Here is a 26,459-nt window from a genome sequence, read left to right as displayed (position 1 = left end):
AGTATTGTATTACACATTGCATGAACCATTCATAAAATTCAGTGCCTCGTGGAGCTTTTAACCTCATTTAGTATGCTGTTTTGGTTTCACAGCCACAAAATGTACTGTAAATATTCCTCTAATCAGGGTCCTGGCAGCCCGTACCAGAAAAACTAGCTGACCGAGCACACACTACCTGACGGACACCACATAACAGACAGAGAGAGGGCTGAAACTGGGCTGGGAGGTGTTTTTCACATATTGGCCACAGTGAGTCTACTGGAAAACAGTGAATCAATACTTCTTCAGAGACAAGATCATTACAACTGAAACCGTTCTAGAAGAGGAAAATCATGGCCCAACACATACATGCCAAACATAACAATGGAGTCAAACTTGTAAACAAATCCTAGGATTCATTCAACTAAAGCTGAAAGTGTAATTTTGGAATGAAAATTAATTTTGGCTTGACATCTATGAGTGACAACAATCTATCCACAACAATTTATTAGAGATTCACACTCTAGCTGGCCACTTTTTCTGCTACTGGAACAGGTGGTGGAGAATGGAGGACCCAAGTGTAACACACTTCTTCAGGTTCGGAGATTAGACTTAGATTAGACTTTATTCGCAGTTCATTACAAAAAGGCAGTAACAGCAGGCCGGGTTGACAGGGCTGAGGTGAGGAGAAGTAGTCAGAACACACAGGGTGAGAAACAGGAACAACAAAAACACTGGAGAGTCAGCTACAATAAAAGAAGTGAGGCAATCTGGCCAAGAGGATTCTTCTTCTTGTGTTTTTCAGCAGACTAGACGCTACATGGTGCACTGCTGCCTGTCACATTCCGGAGGTTGTCTCACTTGATGGTCATCCTACTCAGGGTTGTCTAATCCTGGTCCTCAAGGGCCGGTATCCTGCATGTTTTAGATATCGCCCTCTTCCAGCACACCTGACAGTCACTATCAGGCTTCTGCAGAGCTTGATGATAGGCTTATCAGTTCAATCAGGTGTGTTGGAAGAGGGAAATATCTAAAACATGAAGGATACCGGCCCTCGAGGACCAGGACTGGACACCGCTTATATGCAGCCCTGTAGCTGCTAGGACAGGGGTGTCAAACTCAGGTTCTTGAGGGCCAGTATCCTGCATGTTTTAGATATTTCCCTCTTCTGTCACACCTGGAAGCCATTACGTCATTATCAGGCTTGTGCAGGGCTTGATGATGAGTTGATCATTAATTGAACCAGGGGCTCATTTTTGCACTAGCTCGTTAAATCGTTAAGCCCAGCGCAACACAAAATGCATCCATTTAACGCATTTTGTGCTATCCCGTTTCTGGGCTCGCTGTTTGTTCGTTACCTAATGTGACGCAAAATGCGTTTGTGCGTTAGTTCGTTAACCCCAACGCAATGCAAAATGCACTATCCCGTTTCTGGGCTAGTTGGTTAAAAGTGAGCGCTCGCCCAGTCCCTCGTTCCAGGGCTGATTTTAACACGGACCTCAGAGGTCCGCGTTAGAAGGAGGATGTATTCTTGTAACTTCATTTCACTTCGTTTCTGTCATGTGTTTCCTTTGAAATATTATTTACATTTGAAAAAGAAGATTTTTAACAGACGTTTGACAGTATCTTTGATGATATCAGATTTTTCCCATGGACATTTTGCACTGATAAAAACGAATTTACCGAGTGAGGACTGATCTGTTCACTGAATTTTTTACTCTATCGATTTATGGATGAATATAGATTAGTTTCAGACTAAGTGTGTGTGGCTTTGAGAGATGAATGAATGAATGAATGAATGAGAACCGTATGGGGGCAGAGCCAGTGAACTGGTGCCACACACACCAGCAGGTGTGTGTGTGTGTGTGTGTGTGTGTGTGTGTGTGTGTGTGTACGCGCGTAATGAGATATGAGCGCGTGGATGAGAGGAACGGAACAGCGTTCAGTTTTTCTGTACAGCCTGTTTGTCCTGTTGTTCGCTGTGGGTACGACCCACAGTGACCGTTTAGAGTTCTGTTAATAAAGTCACCAGTGGAATAACTGGGGTCATCCTTAGACGTCCAGCCCGACGCACGATATGTATGTGTAAATAATTCAGTTCAGTTCAGTGTGTGTGCGTGTGTGTGTAAAGGGGAGGGGGGGCAGCTGAGGGGGTCCATCTATAGTCAGATGAGGGTGAGGAGGTCCGTCCAGACAGGTGAGGGTAAGGGAGGAGGTCACAGGTCTGGGGTCATAGACATCCTATAATAGTTCTTCATTCTAACCACAATGCTGTCAGATGAATGGAAACAGTGGGAGCAGAGGCGCTGTTCTGGGTTAAATAGTGAACGCACCTGTTTAGTGCACCCCTGAACGCAAATAGTGATCGAACGATGGCTTAGCGAACGCAACGAGCGCAGAAACAGATTTTGCATTCGTTAAGCCTCTGCATTCACCGACCCATCGTTTGCTCACTATTTGCGTTCAAGGGTGCGCAAGCGGCTTCATTCACTATTTAACCCAGAAACGTGCCCCTGGTGTGTTGGAAGAGGGAAATATCTAAAACATGCAGGATACTGGCCCTCAAGGACCGGAGTTTGACACCTGTGTGCTAGGACGGCCCCTAAAGCTTTTCCACAGTAGTCCTGTCTCTGAGACAAGCTGAGCAGAGTTTTCAAATTAAAAGCATCTCCAGGATTTGTTGGCCAAGAGGGTCTGAAACAGACCTGCTTAAATGCTGGCCAGCTGAATTGGCACACCTGTGACCAACAGGTAAGAGGGTGGGTGCTGATGAGGGAGAGGACAGAAGTTGAATCCCAGGTGAAACTGTTTGTAGCTGATGAGGTGTGGCAAAGTGAGAGAGGAGACAGCTTCGAAGCAAACTGTGACAGCTACTAACCCATGTACAAGACTTCAGACTAGAGCTGCACAATATATCGTTTGAGCATCATCAACGCAATCTACATGTGCGCAATAGTCACATCGCAGGTTCTGCGATGTAGGAGGCAAATTAACTTAACATGTTCTCATCTAATTTCAATCTGGGTATCTGACACACTGCGTGCAGCGATCCAGCAATCACAATCGTTCTTCATCAGTTTGCTGAAGCAGACCACACCCCTGCACATGGAGTGAGTCACTGGTAACAACACTGAAAAATGAGCAAAGAACAAGAGAAAATCACCGAAAATGAAGACTTGGTGCCAAAAAGAAAAGCAATGTCAGTTTTCTGTAATTATTTCAGCAACAAGAAGGATGATACTGAAACACGAGTTCTGTGTCGATAGTGCCTTACACCTGTTGCCACATCGAGATGTAACACAACTAATTTGATTGACCATTTATGTTGGTGCCACACAGCTATTATATCCCCCTGAGCATTTTTTCATATCGCAATATATATCACAGAGTTAGCAAAAATCGCGGTGTCAGTCTTTTCCAATATCGTGCAGCCCTACTTCAGATCATATTTATTGACAAACAATGGTTTGTTGTGTGCAACCAATCCATTTTCTCATGCTATGACCAGTACAATTCATCCCGTTCTGTTCATTAATTTGTACGATCAAACATAGATATTGACAGTGCTGTCTTGGGTAGCAGCTCATTATAGAATACCAGAAGAGCCAAGAACAGCCCAGAGTAAAGCTGTTTTCTGATCAACACAAAATGAATAGGACCATCCAACCATGCGGCTTTAAGCTGCTGTCTATTCAGCTTGATCGCCTGTGATAAGTAGGGAGTAATAAGGTTTGGGAGGGAAGCCAGAGCATAAAATCCAATTAAAATTTAATTATGTTTAATTGACAGGTTGATGGATGGCCAAATGACGTTAGACCTTGTTTCCCATCCCCGTGGTCTGAAGTGAGTTTACTGGAGATGGTTTTATCTCTGATTAGTGTTGCAAGGTTAGGAGAACTTATCAGGTGAGGGTTTTTTGCATAGACTTTACATCATTATGAGGTGATGGTGACATGACCAGAGTGGGAGGGGCCAGAGTTGAACCAGGGCACTCTGTTAACAATGCACTATGGGAAGGTAATACCCTCCTACTGTTTGTTTTTCTGTTCTGTCTCATTGTGAATCAAAAGAAGCCAGAAATTGCAAATGTTCTCACTGGGGTTTTCTTTTTTCTCTCTATCTTGCCTTTTCTTTTTTGTTTTGAAAGTGAGATCAGAACAGGCAGTAATATTAATAAGCACCGGGCTCTGCCCTACCCACTGGGTCCTTTATCTTCACAGCAGAAACTTATTTGCTTTGGACAGGGAAGTACTTCCTCCTCTGGGGTAAACAAAGGCTTCTGAAGTATATCAAGAAGGCTCTTGTGTTGTTAATACACACCAGTACACACCTCCTGTTCAGACTTACAATTAACATGTGCTTTTGGTGATCAGATCGCAAATGACCAACTGTAAAGCAGCTCTTCACGTCACATGATCTGACCTCACTTCTCCAAATTACAGGCAAAAAGAGCTCATCTATAGGTTAAAACATGGAACATGCTTTCATTTCAGTTTTAACTGTCTTTATAATATGCCGTTGAAAATGTAAGGAGTGTAGTCAAATACAAAAAGCTGTTTTAGGGCAAAATCCTGTACTTTCATATTAGTTACTCAATGTGTGAGCTGATGCTGTGAATCATTCAATACACCATTTACTGTTACTGCTCCATTTATTTCTCTTGTGATTAGATTAGATTAGATTAGATTAGATTAGATTAGATTAGATTAGATTAGATTAGACTAGATTAGATTAGATTAGACTAGATTAGATTAGATTGGTTTAGTTTAATTTCGATTAGTTTAGTTTAGATTAGATTAGATTACTTTAGCTAATATAGTTTAGTTTAGTTTAGATTATATTACATTAGATTAGATTAGATTACATTGGTTTAGTTTCATTTCGATTAGTTTAGTTTAGATTAGATTAGATTAGATTAGATTTAATTAGATTAGATTAGTTTACTTTAGCTAATATAGTTTAGTTTAGTTTAGATAAGATTAGATTAGATTAGATTAGATTAGATTAGATTAGATTAGATTAGATAGAAATTTACTGATCCCTTGGGCAGACCCCTCAAGAAATTAAAGATTGTTGTTTGAAATTATGGTTCTCCGGGGGGGGGGGGGGGGGGGGGGGGCTCTATCCTGGCTGTCATTGTGTGACAGTGAGGTGGGGTACACCCTGGATGTGTCACCAGTTCATCACAGGGCTGACACATACAGACAGTCATATTCACACTTTTAGACTGCTGCAGAAACGAGAGGGAAAAAAATCTATAAAGAAAGAGACTGAAGCAGCAAAACTGTTGCCTACAACTGTACATTAATTTCTACCAGACTAAATGAACTGCAGATATTCTATTTCTTCACTTTGAAAAGACACACACATTGTTCCTGTGCTCTTGTTCACACCATTCACACCCTCACATTAGAGCTGTCCATTTCAGATCAGATCACTCAGAAATTCCTGCTGAATCCAGGTATGTACAGGGTCTAAGGCTACGTTCAGACTGCAGGCAAATGTGGGCCAAATCTGATTTTTTTGCCCATCTGTGACCTGTATCCGATCTGTTAGACAGTTTGAACAGCATAAGTCAGATTTTTTCAAATCCGACCTAGACCACTTTCATATGTGGTCCTAAATCTGATTCGTATGTGATATTTTGCAATGCGCTTCAGTCTGAACGGCCAGGTCTCATTTATCCGACCTTTACGTCATTGAAATGCGACAAACGTCACAATTCTGCATCCCAGGTGTTTTACTTCCATAAACACAGTGTGTACCGTATTACGACAGGACCTTTTTAGCACATGTGGGTCATTTCAGGGTTGTATTCAATTCACAGTCAAAACTGATAGAAGTCGCATTTAATGTATGATATGAACGAGCACACAAAAAAAACAGATTTCACCCAAAAATCTGAACTGTGCATTAAGACCTGCTGTTTGACCATAGCCTAAGAGAAAATACTGTCTCTTACAAGGTACTGAATACTAAATAATACAACACAAAAGTTCAGTCACTCTCTTCACATCCAAAAATACAAACAAATATTAAATAAACAATAAATAAAACAAAACAAAGCAGCCTTTAGGATTTTATGAAAAAATTTCTCCCAGACAAACTAAACTGACAGCGATCCAAAGACTGCAGTTGTGATTCAAAGAGTTTACTGTGTCAACAAGTCACCCTGTTTGAACCTGGCAATAATGTAATTCCAGGAACTAGCTCTTTGTGCTATAAAACACAAAAAACCTACATTGTTAAATTCAATGCCTTGTGCATTTGGCCTTGTTGACCCTGCACATGTTGTCACGCTAATGCTACTTAGGCCTATATTTTCAATTTACAGACCAGAACAGAATCAAAGTCTTGATAGAAGATTAAGAACTTGTAATGCCATGTTTCATTCCATGTGTCATGTGTCAAAATCAGGTATTTTCCTATATTTAATTTACGGATCATGTAGATGTTCATAAAAGCTCACATTAAAGTTGAGGGTGATTATATCAGAAACAGAGAAAACTGAAGATAAAGTGACTTTTTTTTAAGCAAATATATCATTAACTGAACATAAACCCAGTGTCTCCATCCACTGTCATTGATCCAACTCTATGGGTTTACTGGTGAATCAATGTTGTAGAAGATGATGGTGTTTCCATGTTCACTACGGAGTCTCTGAACGTCCAAATGGGTCATATCTGATGACCATGAAAAGATGACAAACTGCATTTTACAGCAATTTTTTCAACATATGGATCGGTTTAGTGGTTCAGAAGTTATTAAACATTTTAGATCAGTAGATGCTTTAGGTTGCCGGTGGCTGTTTGGGTCTTTATGGGTTAACATGTCCCAAAAATGGCATCGCTTCCAGCTGTCGTAGGTGTCATCTTGGGATCCACCGATACCACTTAGTTACTTTTGAAAATGTACTTAATTGTCACTGGCATTGGTCTGACTGTAATGCAATTTAATGCATTGGAATGAGCGTTTCTCAATCAATCCACCTGAGGGCGCCACTCTTAATTAACCGTACTTGTCAAATATCACGAAGAAGAGTAAAGTTTTTTGAGACAAAGAAGAAGAAAGTCAATAATAACAAACATGGTGCGACAGAGGAGGTGATATTAATGTGGATGCTAATACTGATATTGAAGAGGGTAGTTGGTGTTAATATGTCGGTAGTTTTTCTCTAACTCACACAGTCACTCTTTGAAAAGATCCGCTACCTCCACATTTCCCGGTGGTACTGCTCCAAATTCTCCATCTGGATATGCATCCGTGAGCACCCGGAAAACAGGCAGAATTATGTACAGAATGTAGGCAGAGGACGCTCCAGAACAGAACGCTCCCTCTGTGTCTTTAATGTAACTTTCAGTCTATTTTGACAAATCTCCACACTGCTGACATTACTCATCCACCACAAACCTGCTGCACTTAACTGTGAACGTCACACTGCTGTAAAGTGATATTGGTGTGTTTGTATCGGAGCACTTTTACGAGTACGAGTAGAAGTACATGCACTCAGTATCGGACCGATACCCAATACTGGTATCGGCATCGGTGCATCCCTCGTGTCATCCCCTGATTTGAACCCATTATCCATACAAGTGCTTCTTCAGAACATCATCTCCCAAATCCAAAAGTCCCCTTGTCTTGAGCTCGAGCCCAGATAATGGAATAATGTGCATAGTGTGCATCTATCTAAGTCTGTTTTTTTCTCATTTGCACAGCCAGATCTGAGTACAAACACTAGACTTTTTTACACACACACACACACACACACACACACACAGCATGGACAGCTAGTGAACCATCAGGACATATTTGCTGAATCTGACTAAAGTGTCGAATGGCTTAGCTCATCTTTAAAGCTCCTGATGAGTATAGATTCTCAGAGAGTCAACCGCTAGTACAAGTGAGCACTCTACTGCACTGGAGTGTAATGAGAAAATGATCGGAGTAAATATCATATAAAAGCAGTGGTTTCCGACCTTTTTTGGCTCGTGACCCCATTTTAACATCACAAATTGTGGCGACCCCAGACATTCAAAACGGAGACATTTATTTGCTAAAATTAATTTGTTTTTGATCATGTAATAGTTTGCTATACTATCCTGCAAATAACTGTTAATTTTAGATGACATTTAGTCTATATAATGTATATTATTCTGGACGGAGGCAGTAAATCCAGGTGTAGATTACTGCACAAAGTGAGAATTTTATTTTCCTTGGTCAGGATATGTACAGTCAGTCCAGCTTGGATTTACAAGGCTGACAATTAATACTGAACAAACAAGAACTCAAACTATGAATTATGAAAGAGCTGCAGCATCTGAAACTGACCACAATGAACATTTGACAGATAAACAGTACCACAGTGCTTCAGTTTAAACTTCACAGTTTGTCATGTCTTTTATGGATTGGAATTGTCTCTCTCAACTCACTATATATTTTTTATTAGTAAGTTTTTTTTTATTTGTTTGTTTTTTAATCAATTACTAAAAATTTCAGGTGAACCCACGTGGAGTCCTGACCCCAAGGTTGAAAAACCCTGTATTGAAGTGCCTTTGCCTCATCTGGGATGTCCTGTCTGGAATAATGACTTCCTTATCAATCATTGTCTCAGTATTGTTGTTGTGGTTTGTATTTCACCTTTACCTTTGAGCTTACAAAGCATGTAGTGCAATGAAAAATAAAATAAATAAACCTTTTATGCCCAGTAAAGGAGACTCTGCAAAAACACTATAAAATGGAGAAAGCAGCAAAGAATAGAAGGAGTGAGACAGACTGATCTTTAGTAGATGGTGGAAGACACTACAACATAACCCAGGTTTATCCCGTCCACCTTAAGGCTGTGTGCTACACTTATCACTTAATGTGGTATGATGTCTTTTATTTAACAGCTTAAATAGCTGACTTGAGCCTTTACCTTTACTGTAATAAAGAATGGTGAATTTTTCATTATTTTATATTATTTTAGAAAAAATTAAGGATACTTTCAATTAAGTGAGTGAGTTCTGTCTACTATCATGTAAATGTCCTTAAACAAAGGAAAAACAAACTTTTCTAATAAGCTGCATATATGAATACAGTAAAGAGTTCTACATTGCCTGTTTCCATGACAACATTGTACCATAGGGCTGCAAAACAAAGACATAACTTCTCAAAATACACAGTGCATCTGTTCTTTTCATGGTTGCTGCTCTGTCTTGGTTTGTCCGTGTTTTCAGGGTTTGGGAAATTTAAAGTATCTGCTCTTAGTTTTAGTTGATTTGTTCAAGACTACTTCTATTAAAGTCTCAGTCATTCTATGTTAGGACGTGAGTAGATTTTTTATGAAGTGTGAGTGTTCACTGTTTGCAGATATACATGCACTTAGGCTGCAGGACTACCATAATTACCATAACCAGCATTAATGTGAGATTTCATTGCCAACCAATGAAAAACATGAACTTAGTCTTCATCATGCACCAGCTCAGTGTCGTGAGCACAGAAAAGACCCTCAGACCTCCAATATCCACAGATTCCTCAAATAATATATATGTGTATATATATATATATATATATATATATATATATATATATATATATATATATATATATATATATATATATGTATGTATGTATGTATAGTTAGTTGAATGCAAAGTATTTCATTGTAAATCTGCAGTGCTTTGGGTTCTGTGAGGCTGTACTTGGCACACTGAGCTTTAGCCATGACTGAAAAAATGAATGGTATCATGTTAAAATGCTGATAGTACTTCTTTTCCTTTGTATTTCTATCTGTTGTTTTTTGTATTTTATGTATTGCCTTCTTATCCATTGCTGTACAGTGTCCTTGGGTTTCATGAAAGGTGCTTACACATAAAATGTATTATTATTATAGTATTAGTATATGGTCTGCTCTAGTCATCGTTTTAGTGTAACACAAGTATACTGTGGCCCATAAAGTTGGAATAAAATATTTTTACATCATGAAAAGACTGTAAAAATGTGATTTATTCTACAGTTGCGGAAAAAATTGTTAGACCTTCAAAAGTCATCAAAAACAATGGTTATGCAATCAAGTACTAACTCCTGTGGGTATCATGTGACTAAAACAGTCAGAAAAGAAAACATGGAATACCTAAAAGCATTGTTTCTGGCAGTACAATGCCATAGCTATTGATGTAAGAACTGAAGTGATTTTGGTTATTATCAAGAAAACATGGAAAACGGATAGATATCAGCTCTGAAATTAAACCCTTATGAGCTATTTTTGTTGTTATCATTATATTTGTCCAAACAAATGTACCTTTAGTTGTACCAGGCATTAAAATGAACAAGAAATTGAAGAAAACAAGGGGTGGTCTAATAATTTTTTCCACAACTGTACATGATCATATATGATAAAGTGTAACTGGGACTCAGTATGTAATCATTGCATTTGGTTAAAGGTGATTACTGATGTGTATAAATAGGAATAAAAAGAAGAGTGTGTCCAAAAATAAAATTATATCAGCTTTATGGGTAACAGTGTACTCTAATGCTCATTAATAAATACTACACAAAATATACCACTGACGCTGATGCAACTGTTGACAGTTTTATCATAAAAGTTCTAGAAAAATCAAGAATTTCAGCTGGTAATGAATAGAATAGAATAGAATAGAATAGAATAGAATAGAATAGAATAGAATAGAATAGAATAGTTTTATTTTATTGTCATTACACCAGCTGTGCTACAAAATTGCAGGTGGTCTCTACCAGTGACAGTGCACTTATAACTAAATAACAACACAATAAGATACAGACATATATTAATATGTGTACGTATGTGTGTATAAAATAGTATGCAATCAAAATATGTGCGAATTAGAGAAATTCTGTATGAAAGGGTACAATTTTGAAAGTATAAAGGTAGTATAAAATGTGCAAATGTAACAGTGTAAACAGTGTAAATGTGACAGTGTAAACAATGTAAATGTGACAGTGTAAACAATGTAAACATACAAGTAGGGATGTAACGATTACCGGTATAACAATAAACAGCAGTAAAATTGCCAACAGTTAGTATTACCATTTAAATTCTAATTATCATGTTAACCGTGTTTGATTACCACACTTTTCCGGAGAAAACGCCTATGTAAAGATCTGCTTTTATGTCAAATATTTGAGTATAGTTTTAATTTATTCCAATTTTAATTTTCTATACCTAATATTTGGAACCAATATTCACTTTTAAAGTCTTTGAAAAGGTTTGTTAAGCATCTTTGTGTTATTTATACAATAAATTATATACATTTTTCAAATCGGATTTTATATTTTTTGTGTTTTTTGTCCTTTTATGTCTTTATAGTAGATTAAAGTGAAAAAATAATAGACAGATGAGATAGATGAAGTTGTGCTGTAAAAAAAGATACCAAACATGGGTATAGTAAACATTTGTTTATATAGTATATAAAGGAAAAACCAAAAGTACTGAAAAACGGACAAAATAGACTCATACTACTAAGGATTAATACTTGAATGTTTGTTTGTTTTTTGTTGTTGTTTTTTCAAAATACATGGTTAAATTATTTCAGTGTGTGAATCAGTACTTTTTGAACATTTTGAGCACAATTTCAACAATACTGCGATAATTATGATAACCGTGATAATTTTGGTCACGATAACCGTAATATGAAATTTTCATATCGTTACATCCCTACGTACAAGTAGCAGTGTAAACAGTGCAAATGTGACAGTGTAAATGACACTAATAACAAATTAAAGATTTATCCAAACTGGTCTATAAATGATCAGAAAGTGAGAAGCTCATGTTGGTGATATGATCATGAAAACCAATAATGAACCAACATCAGTCTTCCCTTTCAGACTGTGAGCAGGTTACTAAATATATACACTACTAAATTAACAAAGTATGTTTTTCATATCAAACCCTGAAAACCAGTACCATGACCATCAGGCATCCCTCTCCAGTCACCATCCCATGCAGAATCACTTCCCAACATGACCACTTTAACGCGCTGTCATTTTGTTCATCCTCTCTCATTTACTTGAAATACACAGCCAGTCTTCCCAGTACAGCAGTTGCCAGTTCCCCAGTATACTGTACATGGAAATCCACCCTTTAGGGCCCTCACTGTTGGGACTGAATGGGAAGGGAAAAAGTAGCCAGTGACCCAGTAATGGTCTTCTGCTTGGTTGCAGCTCAGAGAACAAACATCCTACAGACAGACAGCAGCGCTCATGTCCCTCTTACCTCCTTAGTTTTTGAAGGATGAAGGATCTCTAACCTGTGCTCCGTTCACTCTCATCTGTTCACCCTCACATCTGGTTCCACAAAGAAACAAAATGAGGAACAACATTAACTAGTATGTAGCCACATGTTTGCGTAATATGGAAATGATTTTGTCATGGTTCTCTGTTTGAATACATATTGAGCAAAAGCTTGAACAAAGGGAGATAAATGCAACCACTCAAAGAAAACAGGAACCTGATGATGATGATGATGAGATTAAGCTACAAAGCCAAATTGGTAAAGAAAAGTACAAAAATAAAACTATAATATTTATACTCTCAGTGTTGGCCATAAGTGTATTATTATTATTATCATTATTATTATTATTATTATTATTGTTGTTGTTGTTGTTGTTGTTGTTGTTGTTGTTGTTGTCATGAATGTGTCAGCTATGTAAATCAGGTAATAGTTATTAATACTTTTGTTTTGTTTTTTTGTCTCTTGGACACAATGGCGCAGTATTGTATAAATATAATAACAATGCATTAAGTTAACCATTTTCTTTAAGTAGGCTACTCTTTAAGAATACTTAAATCCTCAACCTTTACAGGACTTTGTACTTTTAACTACAAATAAATTAAGAGAAATATACATTTTTTTAAAGATGCATTTTATGTTTGAACTGCTGCAAAGTTGAGAAATAAAGTAGCATAGAATGGAATTATACTTTATAGACTTAGTAGTGTATAGAGGTGTGTATTGGCAAGAATCTGGCAATACGATACAAATCACAATACTAGGATCACAATACGATATATCATGATACTGTTAAAAAGGCAACTTTTTGTTTGTTTCTTTTTTTAAAATGATTATTTCCTTGAAAAATTTAATTACACCAGAAATCTGCACAAATACTAAACACATTTTCATTTGATCCCAACAGGATCTAATGCTATATCACAAAATGTTCCTATGTTAAAACTTAAATTAGGTTTTACAGACATTACTGTTATTATCAGGACATTATTTTTGTGCAATCCCAACAAAGGAACTAACATTATTTAACAAAAGAGTGTTAAATAATAATAAAGAAAATATAAAGAAAAAACAAAAAACAAAAACAAAAAACAAAAACGAACCTTCACAAAATCTGCATCTGAATAAATACCTAAAAATATCGATACAGAACTTCATGATATCGATACAGTATTGTGAAATGAAATATTGCGATATATTGCAGAACTGATATTTTCTTACACCCCTAGTTGTGTATGCAGCTATACATGGGAGCTGTGGTCAAAGACAGAGAATTCAAAAATGCAGTGTTAATTTGATTACAAACAATTACATATGTTACAGTATTTTCAGATTGACTGTATATGTTATGCTTTAAATACAGTGAGACTGGCATATTAAATATAAAATAGTGAGCTAAAATTGTTGCTTCATTCAGAAACCTCAGTTTTAAATTTACAAAAACACATGAAAAAAATGTTTCAAGTTACACAAAGGTCAACTTCTGTTATGTTTCTTGGGATTGGCCTAGGAGGAAGTTAAGAATTTTTTTTTTTTTCTACCTGTCTTTCTCTTTGTACTTGTGTGTTGTATGTTGCTGCTGTTAACTGTGAAACTTCCCCTTGGTGGGATCAATAAAGTCTTATCTTATCTTATCTTATCTTATCTTATCTTATCTTATCTTATCTTATCTTATCTTATCTTATTTTATCTTATCTTATCTTGTCTTGTCTTGTCTTATCTGATTTTCACAGACAAGGTCGACTTACAAAAAACAAAGAGCTGTATAAAAGTGACTGCAGACACAAACATACACAGTTAGACATATAAGTCAACTCCTGCCCTACATCTGACAGAGTCACTGTCAGCACATGTGACCTTACTGCCTCCTGTCGGGGGTGAAGCCAACTGGAAGAAATGACCTAGAGAGTCAGCCAATAAGGGGCCTCCATTCTGGTCATGTTAGAATAGTCTAACAGCAAAGTATCTTGTAAGGCAAAGCGCTCCAGCCGAGACAGACATGTACATGAGATGAGACCCAGAAAGCTGCTGACGGGGCTCATGATTTCTGCTTGTCTGCACTGCCTGAAGCTGCACTTAGCCTCAACAGCACCTCTGTCTTTCAAGGAATGGTGGAGAAGAAGAAACAAGACTGACATTACTGCAGTGGGAAAAAAAAAACAATGAGAAAAAAACCATATTTCATAACATTTCCAACATTGCACAAAGTAGAATGCGGGGGAGACAATCACTGAATTACTAAATTACTAAGTTTCCAGGAAAACTGACCCTCGTTTCTCAAAACATCTAAATGTCATCGGTGTTACTTTTGACTGTATGACTGCACTGTTTCCATATCTGTTACATGACACAATCCTCCTTTCAGTGAGTAACAGGATTATGAAATGCTCTGTAACTGTTCCTGCTTGTATCAAATCTCAGTGACACATTAATATACATTTTACACTCTCCACTTGGCAGTAATAAAAGGTTTATCCATCCATTTTAGCGCCTCTTAATGAGGTAGGTAATCACTTCAGATGTAGCTGTATTGCAAAAAGCACGGGTAGCTTATTTGATGAATCGAAATGTTTTAGCCTAATACAGGATGCCTGTAGAGGTGGTGGTGGGTTGTAGTACATGTCATGAGGATCTTGTGGTTTTAAAGTTGCATAACTCAATTGCCTCTTTAGGGTACAACACTGTGAGTGGAGCATTAGTGAGTCCTTTATCCTGCCCTGGCCCCATCTGTTTCTGTGAACTGGGTCAAATTAAACTGCATTAGTTCTGCACTATGCTTATCACCACAGCAACACAACTATCAAAAACCTGAATCGTCTCAAATGACTGGGCCGTCATTAAAGAAATCTAAAGTTCCCCTTAAGACAGATCAGCGTCTCAAAGACAGAAGCTGTGTCTTGACAGATTAAATCACTGATGAAAGGTGCTGCAACCTGTTAAATCAAGTAACAACGTTCAACCACAGAGTTGACAGGAAATGCTAAGTCAGTGCTCAAAAAAACCCCAAAAGAGAAACCAGTTTGGTTTTTACTCATGTCAAGAATAAGACTAGACTGCAATTTACCCATGAGCAGTCTTTAGTATATACTGCTACAAGCTGTGCTTTGGTGTTTCCATAAAACACCACAAAATTAACCTTATAACGAATGGCCGTGATCGACAGTGTTGGGAGTAACGCATTACCAAAGTAATACATTACAGTAACTGATCACTTTTTGCTGTAACGCAGTAGTCTAAGGCATTACTAATCAGTTTTCAGTGATATTTTACTGGGTACATGTTCAATAGCGCTGGAATTACAACACTTTTCGTCCATAATCTAACTGCTCAAATGAAAAAAAAACAAAACAGAAAGACCATGAGACCTTAACAAATCAAAAATGCTGCAGGAAAGTTTTATTTCCTGTTGGTGTCCAGGCAATAGGTGAAGATGGCAGAAGACAGTACATTGGCCATTGGACGTATGCTCATTGTCAAGGAATGATTTGAGTCTCTGGACAATGTGAGTCACTTATGCGTAAAAAAACATTTATCTCTTTCGGCCATCTTTTATGACTACGGCAACCTCACTAGGACAAATCTATCCAGCTGACAAACATTTTGATCTAAATCTGGGGGAAACTGAGCGGTGGAGGGTAATCATGGCTCTATGCCAGTCATTTGTCCTAGTGAGGTTGTCGTAGCGAGTGGTAAAAAACGGCAGAAATAAATGCTTCTACACATACACGACTCACATCGTCCAGAGACTCACACCCATTACTAACCCTAAGCCTGTTTTCAAGAAGCTAGTTAGCATGATCCCTGTGGTCAGCAATGACAAAGTAAGCTAATGTTTCTATGACTAGTTAGAATTCTTCATCAATTACGGATATATTGTACCAGCATCCTCGCGGGAGCGTGAAGTTGGTTCCGTAAACAGAACCAGTTCCGAGTTCCAAAAACGGAACTGCTCGGAACCAGTTCTGTTTCCGGAACTCGCAACCAGTTCCGTTTAAGGGTCTAGTCCTGTTTAAGTGTCATGGAAGTAAGCCGTGTTCCGACCTCCAAGCACCGCTTAGCGCCCTCCAAGCCCGGCTCCTGCGGGGCTTGGAGCTGCTCTAACCCGCAGTGAATCACGAGAACAAGCCGGTCCTCCACAGACCTCGGATCTCGTTCTGAATAATGCTCTCCATCAGGTCCGACCCATAAATTAATACACATTTGCACTCTTCTGCTGTTTATATTTTCTTTAATGCTGGCGAATGTCATTTTATTTTACTTCATTAACGCCAACCCCAACGTCCACATCGCCCGTTGTGCCCTGCACAAATCGGGCTCCAGGCTTCTAGCGCCAGCTTACAGACCGGTGCACTATGCCGCTGTGACCTGATACACCATGCCGCAGCACTGACCTCCAAGCTCCAGGCTTTTCATCAGCTACCGGCTACGTATAAATTAAACGGACCTCGGAAGTCCAGTTTGTGCTGGTTATGAATAAGCTTTCTTGGATCTGCTTATTCAGAACCAGCTCCGTTTAAGGATCATTGAACTAGTTTTGTTTACCGAACTCAGAACCAAGCCGTGCACCAACCTCCAAGCCCTGCTTTGCCCTCATCAAGCCCTCCAAGCCCGGCTTCTGTGGGCCTGGGAGGTGCTCTAAAACGGGATGAACTGGGAGACCAAGCCGCCTCTCCACGGACCTCGGATCTAGTTCCGAATAATCCTCTCCTTCAGGTCTGAGCCAAAAAGTAATACACATTTGCACTCCTCTGCTGTTTGTATTTTCTTTAATGCTGATGAATGTCATTTATGACTTCCTTAGTGTTAACTCCAACAATAATGTTACTTACTGCGCTATCTGTCCACATGTACTTCGGGGAGCAAATGTATGCCATTTATGACGAGAGTTTGTATGAAACCCAAATGTAATACAGGAGTCATGTAACGCATTACAATTCTGAGACAGTAATATTGTAAGGTAAGGAATTACTTTAAAATAACAGTAATAGGTAATCTGTAATGTATTACAGTTTGGAAGTAACTTGCACAACACTGGTAAACAGCAGCCTACAGAGTCAGGTTGAGCTAAAAGGAAGCAATGAACTAATTTAGTCACATTTTACACCAGTCATTATTATGACACAGACACAGCCTTCAATATGAGTGCAATCTGTTTTACACACACTCACAACTCAGTCACATGACACACACCAATGACAGCTTAGTGAGTAGTGGCATCTCTCACCTCTACAGTCACCCCAGCTAATGTCTAGAATAGAAAAGTATCAGACACCAAAACAGAACCATACTGCCACTACCACCTACACACCCTGGACTCTACTGAGTTATGTGTATGAGAATCACTGTAGTCCAATTCAGTCACAATCAACTAATGAAGACACTGGTACCAGTCTAATGGAAACTGTCCATAATGTACCTGTTAGCAGGGGTGTATTTAACTAAGCATTCTGTTTACAGGAATAGAGGAATTAGAGTAAATTTTACAATGTCAGAGTAAATTTACATACAATGTGACAGCCCGGCTCTTAGACTGAGACAAACAGTGGAGATAGAGGAAGGGGCTGAGAGTACAAGTAGTTTATTTGAACTAAAATATGGAAAACTCAAAATAATGTGGTGATCAGTACATCAGTGTAGGGCGTGCAGGGCTGGGTGTATGTGTGTGTATATACATAAAGAAAAGAAAGACAAAGGGCTGTTGCCGGTCATCCAGGCAGTGTCCAGGTGAGGGGAGAGACCAGGTGAAACCAGAAGCTAGAACCAGAACCAGAGGCCAGGGACCAGAAAGAACAGCCATGTCACACTGGTGGCACTGATCTGCACCTACAAAACATTAAATTGGAGACAGGACAGGGACACCTAATGCCCTAGTAGTACAGGGCCAACACCCCAAAAAAGAAAGGGACCCCCTCAGCAGGACCAGCAGGACCAGCAGGACCACCTGTCTGACCAGTTGACGACAGCATTCATAGGACTTTACAACAGAAAAGGTCATGTACGTATATTTACCCATTCTGATTTGCTCATATTCATACTTTTGCAACCAGTTCCCAAATCACCACCTCGACCAAGTTACTCAGCAACCCCAGCACCTGGAGAAGTGATTTAAAAGTAGGGAGGAGAGGATGGAGAGCAGGCACATATAGAGAGACAGAGTCTGTTATTGAGCGGCTGGTGCATTACGCACTCCAAAACTCATCACTTTATATTAGAGAAAGCCTGATTGTGTCATAAAGTCTGAAGTTTGTCCTGCTCTCAGTGACAGGGGGACTTGCTAGGACCCTCTAGGCAAGTCAGATTTGCTAACAAATATACAAGAGTCAAACCAATCTGAGCATCCAGATGATGCAACATCTCAGAACTGTTTAATCTGCCTCACCACAGGCTCTGATCAGGTGAACAAACACCATCATCTTCCACAACAGGTAACCTGTTTTCTTCCAGAGACCGGACTACCACCCCTGGGAATAGCACCGCTTATGCAGGTAAACATGACAAAGTTGCATTTTCTTCCAACATTCTGGAATGGAGAGCAAATAATTCAAACCTGTCACAAATTGTAAATGAAGTCTGAAATTTATCCTGAAAGGAAGGATTCACCAGTGGCAATAAAGTCAGGACCTGATCACCAGCACTACGCTGATGAATTTCAGACTTACCGTCATACAAACTTTTCATTTCAGGCTGTGCAGAAGCTAAATTTTCCCTAGGTCTTTCCACAGCTACAAACAAACGATGCCAAAAACCATGCACATAATTCTTCAGGTTCTGAGGAGGCTTAGGCTGAACCACTGAGTCATGGAGGCTTGTCATTGGCCCACATACGGTGTCAAAAACACCAGCTCATTTGGACTGAAGCCACTGCTCTCCTGCACCACTTCCCAACAACAGCCATGGTAATCCCTCATCCCATCCCAGTCCTGATTCAACTCTGTATGCAATAACTACAGAGACTTAAGGATCTGATGGAACCTCTTATGCACCTGGGCTCTGTGCATGATACGCTAAAGCCTTGTTATATACTTAACACCATTAAAAACACACGATCCAAACATGTGGTGTAATTTCCAGAAAATGATTTACTCAGGTGCTTATTTTGTATACGTTGCTCATGAGATGAGTAACACAGATAAGAGCTGTATTTTTTTCATTCCTGTTGCTTTTTCAGCTTTTGGACTAATCCCTTAATGTCTGACATTGAGTTGAATCTCTTGTACAGAGTCACGTTTGACTGGTAGCTTTAGGTGTGGTCAATAGCCGATATAAAGGCAGCAAAGAAAACACAGAAATGTTTTTGCAGCTCAAAATGCCACGACTTAGGATACAACAGAGAGAACGTGCCATTGGCATGTTACACAAAGGTCTGAGCCGTGGTGAAGTCGCTCGCCGTCTCTGCCGTCATCGCAGTACAATCTGTTGTCTGAGTGATGGAATCCCTCAGGACAGGATAATGAGACTTAGTTCCATGCATCGTTGCTTCACTGCTTGTTTGGAAGCCAGAGGTGGACACACCCAATATTGAATGATGACACTTTCAGTGTCTGTGTACCTATATTCAGTGACTGAATAAATGTGTTAAGTTGATCACAATTTGTCCACAATTCATTCTCTAATGACCAGTGCTTCCCTCTTTAATATAAAGGTAAACCCAAACCAATTAATTTAATATATCTCCAAATAAATATATTATTCTGACCCATGTGTTTTTAATGGTGCTAAGTATACTTCACTGTGAGCTATTTACAGACCAGTGAAAGTAGAGTTCATGAAAAAAAAGTGCCCTGATCACTCTTACACAGTAATCTTCCTTATCAAATCAATAAAACAGCAAATAAGTCTTGGGTCACCTATAGCTTTGTTGTTTCTGCTGGGTTGAAATGGGTCTTTTTACTTCAGATATAACAAGAAAATGCAGGAAATACATGCATTGTATTAATCACTACCTAAAGTCTTCTACAGGTAAAGTCAATATTTGGTGTGACCTGTGTTCACACGATAAAAAAAAGTCACCCAAGTAATATGAAATATGTAATATGTTGAGTGAAATCTGCATTAAATTAAATCTCAGGTTATCTCAACAGAAGAGGGAGGTCCCCTTTCATGTGTGCCACCTTGGTTTGAATTTTTACTTGTGTGTTGACCCGCAGGGATCCACAGGTTCTAGATGTGGTAGTTTTTATGCTGTTGTGTATTCATACATGCTGTACTGCATTTGTCCAGCAGTCACCGCCAAAGCGTTCTGGGTATAGCAACATGATTGTAAGGCTATTGTACTCCAAAATTACTAATATCTCACAAAATATTGGTCCTATCAACTGGCGCGTTTTCACTGGTCTGTTACTTGACCAAAAATACATAAGTATGTTAAAGAGTAGCAGTCAGATCTTTCCAGATTTTGTGTGAATCCCCAGACACACACACATTTGTACACACACACATGCATGCAGCAACCACTTGGCTTTTCTCATACAGATTCTTAATGCTGAACATATTTCCCATATACTGTGGTTGTATCATTTTAATGTAGATTTTATAAAATTATTTTATTCTTTTCAATGTTTTTATGCATGCTGTTCATCTTCTAAAAATATTTTGATCATCTGGTCTTTTATTGTTTTAGGGTCAAAACACAGTAATGTCCCGTCAGAGAGCGAACTTTAATTGATTGCCATTCCAACATTTATTCCAATATAAAGTAGCTCATTGTTTTGAATAATCCCTTATGGTCCAACTAAAGCAAAAAATGAATTTAAAAGTAAAAATGTGGGTCATTTAGCCACACTAATCTGTCAAATTGTCTCTAAAATGTCCTGTCAGAGAGATTTTGAATTTGGTTTTAACAGGCGACATCACACCACCCCTATCCTCACATCCCTCCATTGGCTCCCTGTGTGTTTTAGAACTGATTTTAAGATTTTACTGAACACTTTCAAAGCCCGAATGGGTCTGGCCCCTGGCTATATAGATGAGATGCTGGTTGACTACGAGCCAGTACGCAGCCTTAGATCCTCGGGGGGGCAGAGGGCTCCTGGCTGTTCCAAAATCCAGGCTTAAATCAAAAGGTGAGCGGGCCTTTTCCATCAGGGCCCCTCCACTTTGGAACGGCCTGCCTGAGGAGATAAGGCTGCAGAATCAGTGACATCTTTTAAATCACTTCTTAAAACACATTTTTATAGACTTGCTTTTATGAGATGTCTGTCCCTTTTTAATTTTTAATTTTAATTTTTTAAATTTGATTTTTTATCCTGTTTGATTATTGATTTATATTCTCACACATGATGTTGTTTAATCTCATTTCTTCATTTTTGCATTGATTTAACAGTATCATGTTACGTTATCCCTGCCCTCTTTACTCCGATTCACTTAATTTATTCGAAGTGCCATATTTTTTGCATTTGTACACATCTCTCTTATTGTGTTGCTTCTGTTTTAGTGTTTTTATTTGTTTCTTGTATCCTGCTGTTGTGCCCTCTGTCAAAGCACTTTGTAAACTTTGTTTTTAAAGGTGCTATACAAATGAAGCTATTATTATTATTATTATTATTATTATTATTACCTCCGCCAAGGAGGTTATGTTTTTGCTGGCGTTGGTTTGTTTGTCAGTCTGTCTGTCTGTGTGCAAGATAACTCAAAAAGTTATGGACGGATTTGGATGAAATTTTCAGGAAATGTTGATACTGGCACAAGGAACAAATGATTAAACTTTGGTGGTGATTTGGGGGGGGGGCACTGATCTGCCTTGGCGGAGGTCTGCGTTCTCCGAGTGCTTTTCTAGTTATTATTATTATTATTATTATTATTATTATTATTATTATTATTCAAATACTGTGTTTTGACCCTTTAGCGCTTTTTTAAAAAATTTCCCTCTGGATGTTAGGTTTATTTATGTGAATGAAATGCACTATAGAATTTTTTTAAGTAATAATTTTTGCAAAAACAAACCTTCTCATTATCAGTGGATGCAGTGTGTGTGTATCTGATGTGCTTTTATATGACATGTGTCCACAGTAATTGAAGTGAAACAACTAAGCTTGTGGCTCTGTTGTGCCAGTATGTTACTGCTGCTTGTGTCTCATTTCTTCACAGGTGTGGGAATCCCTTGCTGAACTTGAGGAGTGCACGTTTCCTGCATCACATGTTCTCATCCTCCCTGAAGCACGGGTGTGGTGGTCTGACCGCAGCATCTGTGTGCGGGGGTCTGTTATTTCCGTTGCACGGTACAAATGACACGTATAGGACATTACATGGAGGCTGTGTAAGGGGGGGGGTGTCATCCTCTGATCACAGACTATTTCCACCGATTCAGCAAAGCACTGAGCCGTACGTCTGTCTTATGAATCCATAATGAGAGCCTTGTTTGGTCCTGCCCCCCCCCCCCCCCTTCACTAACACGCAGCACAGACAGTGATATTATATAAATAATCGATCCGATAGGGGAATGATGGGGTGGGGGTGGGGGGGTATTTCTGCATATTACGGGGCCATCCTATTGTTAGGATGGAAAATACCCCCCCCCCCCCCCATGTCACTGCATTCACCAAAGGAAGTGATTTCAACACAGCTCAGTTTTAAGGTGCACATGCTTTGGTTTCATGTCAGGGTGGATCAGACTGGACATGCTCTGGTGCAGTTGTTCAGAAAAACCATCAGACAGTTCCACGTCTGCGCGTGACGGATTAACGCATCCAGATGCTGATGGAGAACAAAGCTGCTGTGCAACAAACAACAGAAGAGCTGCAGAAATGTCCAAGCACCCCCTGTGTTCGATGATCTGCAGGGTGTGGATAAAACTGTTGCAGAATACAACAGAGGAGGAACATTTCAGCAGCCGTGTGGACACCGTGTCATTCGTCACATGTGCATGCATGGGTGTCCACGCTGCTGATGCTGGGCAGCCCCACGGAGGACAGCATCCTGCAACACACCAGCACCAGGCGGAGGAAAAAAACAACACACTCACCTTCAGATGCCTCTCAGTCAGCTCCGGTGTGTTGTTCTAACATGGATTTCTGTCATTCGTACGGACTCCCTCAGATGCAGAGGCTGAAAACCTGCCTCTGAGCTCCTGTTCGCGCCCTGCTGGACTGAGGAACCGACAGGAACCGGTGTCAGTGCGCCTCAGTATGGAGGGTGAGGAATGCCACCAAGGGGATCCCACAGGCATAGACACACAGGGAAAATGGACCTGCACCTGTTAATACAACACATTATATAGGGTTTATCTGTTATATTCTCACTAAAATACTCCTGATCCTATTTGTTGTTTTCAATAAATTGCTTACTCACATTTTTTTTTTTTTGTCTCTCTCCCATTTCTACTCTAGCATATTAGGGCCACATAAGAAAATAAAAACGCTTATCACTACAAGAATAAAGTCATTATATTTCGAGAATAACGTCATTATTTGACAAGAATAAAGTCATACTTTTAAAAAAAACTCATTGAGCAAGAATGAAGTCGTACCCACCCATCGAATAATGTAGAACTTGGAACATTTTGTGAAGTTATACTTTCATTTGGAGTTTACAAAGGGTCAAATACTGAGCCTATCCCCCCATCAACACACTGCTGCTTAGCTTGTTGCCTTTGCTGTAAAACCGGAAACTGTCGAATTTTCAAAATATTATGAATTTAATCTCATGAAAGTACGACTTTATTTTCATTAAGTAATGATTTTTTTTTGTTAAACTATGACTTTATTCTCATTAAATAATGACTTTCTTCACGAAATATAACGACTTTATTCTCGTAGAGACAAGTGGGTTTTTGTTTTTTGTTTTTCTTATGTGGCCCTAATACACCATTGTACATTTCTTCTTCTTAGATTTTGAAACTCAACTTAGAACCTTTTTAAGATCCAACAGTGCAAAATGTTAATTCTTGTAATTTTCAAATGGTCTTAAAATTTTGATTATGAGTGCATGTTTGCAGCAAAATGTAAACTCCCCAGTTTTTAAGTGTGTTTAGTTGGGCCTTGCTGTATTAAACAGTTCTACCAAAGGAGGTACATTTTGAAATCTGTTTGTTGTTATCAATAAAGGTGCCTATTTTTTCACCAAAAAGCTTTTTTTGTGTGTGTGTGTGTGTGTGCGTGTGTGTGTGTGTGTGTGTGTGTGTGTGTGTGTGTGTGTGTGTGTGCGTGCATAGAATATGGAAACACTTTTTGTTATTGTTGTTTTGTTAATGGATTCTTAAAGAATCGCTCTGCATTCAGCAAAGGAAAAAATCTGACCCTACATATCATAATTAGAACATCCAGATGTCATAATTTTCAGATCCGTATTTCTGGGAGGGACTATTGAAAGACTTAATTTTTCTCATAATTACAAGATCTTCTCTCATATTTACAAGATAAAAGATCTAAAATTATATTTCTTTGGTGAATGCAGTTTATCACCATAAATTCTGACTCAGCCCACATTTAACTACGTAACTGATCCCCTGTTTGACCACCAGTCTTCCCAAATGTTCCCATAAAGAAAACATTCAAACCATAACAGGTCATTACACTCAACTGTCACACTCCCCCTCTGATGACACCACACCATGATGACACTATCTAGTTTACTTGTTCTAAAAATATTAATGACAGTAATTTTATCTTTTTTTTTTTCTTTTTGTGACTTTTCAAAGGTTCTTTTATCATGGAAACACAGCTACTATACCACATGTAGTTCTGTAATATAACACAGGCAAATGTGAAAATCCATTATCTTTAAAATGTATGTCAAAGGCCAGGTTTTACCTTATTTTCTTCCCCTGCATCTGCGTTCTATGGCATTAACCATCCTCTATAAAGTGTGTTGCATTAATTCAGAGGAGATGCTATTGTCCAATGATGTTCAAGCCCTGTGGTGCTATCAGCTCTGGACCAATAGCTGCGCTCAAGAGTCAAGTTGAAACCAACAAGCACCCAAAATGACTGATGAGCAGCTTTGTGGCTTGACTGTGACCTTTACACAGTTCAGAATGAAGGAGCAAATGGGTTTCACTCTTAATACTTGTACTGAAAGGTTAGAGATAGTGTGCATTGGAGACTTCCTGCTTTAGATATACTTGGAAACATTTTTTCATGTTTAAAAGCTCTCTTGTTTTTGTCAAAATGTTAGTTATTTTGAAGGTAGTTTGTGTTACTATATGAACATGTATCAACAGACACTATTACACATATTTTCACAGTTGGAATCAAATTGCCTGTTTTGTAATATTAAAAAAAATATATAAAAATATACAGATTTACGTCAAAATGTAATGTTTTCATCTATGGCCTATGACCAAACCTACCATTAAGGTTAGTGTCAGATATAGTGGCTCAGTTTATCTGTTGATAATAAATATAATATTATATTAACATCATGTTGCTTATTACAAATGTAAATCCAGTTGGATCTAGCGCTGTGATGCTGTTAGCACACAGTCCTCTGTATCTGTATCTTTTGATTCAACCCATCATAATGACAAATGTCAGTTTAGCTGATTTACATGAATCAAACTGGTTTACCCTCCTATACTAAATCAGATCTGTAAAACTGAACCCAACTTTAACAAAGTTTGATGAAAATGTGTGCAGTATGCTGACACTTAATTATAAATAATACAACTGATGAGAACTTCCCTGGCAGAGGTGATATAAATAACACATTTAACTGAAAATAAACATATATACAATGTTGCATAGCTTGTCAAACCAAATCTTCACACAAGTAACTTATTTATTTCAAAAATATCATTTTGGTTACTCAGAAATTAAGTACACCACAGTGAAATGTTGTTTTATATCCTAAATTCACTGAATTCAGCCAAAAATAATTACTTATATGTGAATTATTACAAGTCTTGTGATGAGCCAGTGAGACATCCAGGGTGTACCCCACCTTCACCTATAGTTAACCAGGATAGGCTCAGTACCCCCCCATGACCCTTATGTGGACTAAGCGGTTCAGAAAATAGATGGATGGACAAACTGTTACACCACAGGAAAAGTATGGAATAGTACAGTGACAGGATATGGCAGTAGGATGGACCCTGTTCCAAGTCTCCAATTGAAGGTGTGTCTGCTTTTCAAAAACCCTACAGCTACCTGATCTACATAAGCCCCTCCCCCCCAGTCTAGCACATCTCACAAAGATTTACTAAAAAGTTTTCTCAGAGTGAACTGAGGCTTAAAAACACTGCATTGCATCAGGATCATATTATCCATGCCTGTGCTCATAGTATTTATGAAAGTATATCGTA

The 26,459-nt window shown here is 38.7% G+C and overlaps 1 protein-coding gene across 1 annotated transcript in view; it reads right to left on the bottom strand.

Annotated features, from left to right (window-relative positions):
• The window catches only part of slco4a1 (solute carrier organic anion transporter family, member 4A1), a 47,688-nt gene extending 24,336 nt beyond the window's left edge, over window positions 1-23,352 (bottom strand). Inside the window, exon 1 of the mRNA XM_030139310.1 lies at window positions 23,184-23,352. The gene's annotated coding sequence lies outside the window, so the exon portion shown is untranslated. The remainder of the gene's footprint in view (window positions 1-23,183) is intronic.
• Between the last annotated feature and the right edge of the window lie 3,107 nt (window positions 23,353-26,459).

This window comes from Sphaeramia orbicularis, chromosome 7 (genome assembly GCF_902148855.1).
Source record: "Sphaeramia orbicularis chromosome 7, fSphaOr1.1, whole genome shotgun sequence".
NCBI lineage: Eukaryota > Metazoa > Chordata > Actinopteri > Kurtiformes > Apogonidae > Sphaeramia > Sphaeramia orbicularis.
The sequence above is the reverse complement of the archived record's forward strand: the minus strand, read 5'-3'. Positions and strand labels throughout refer to the sequence as shown.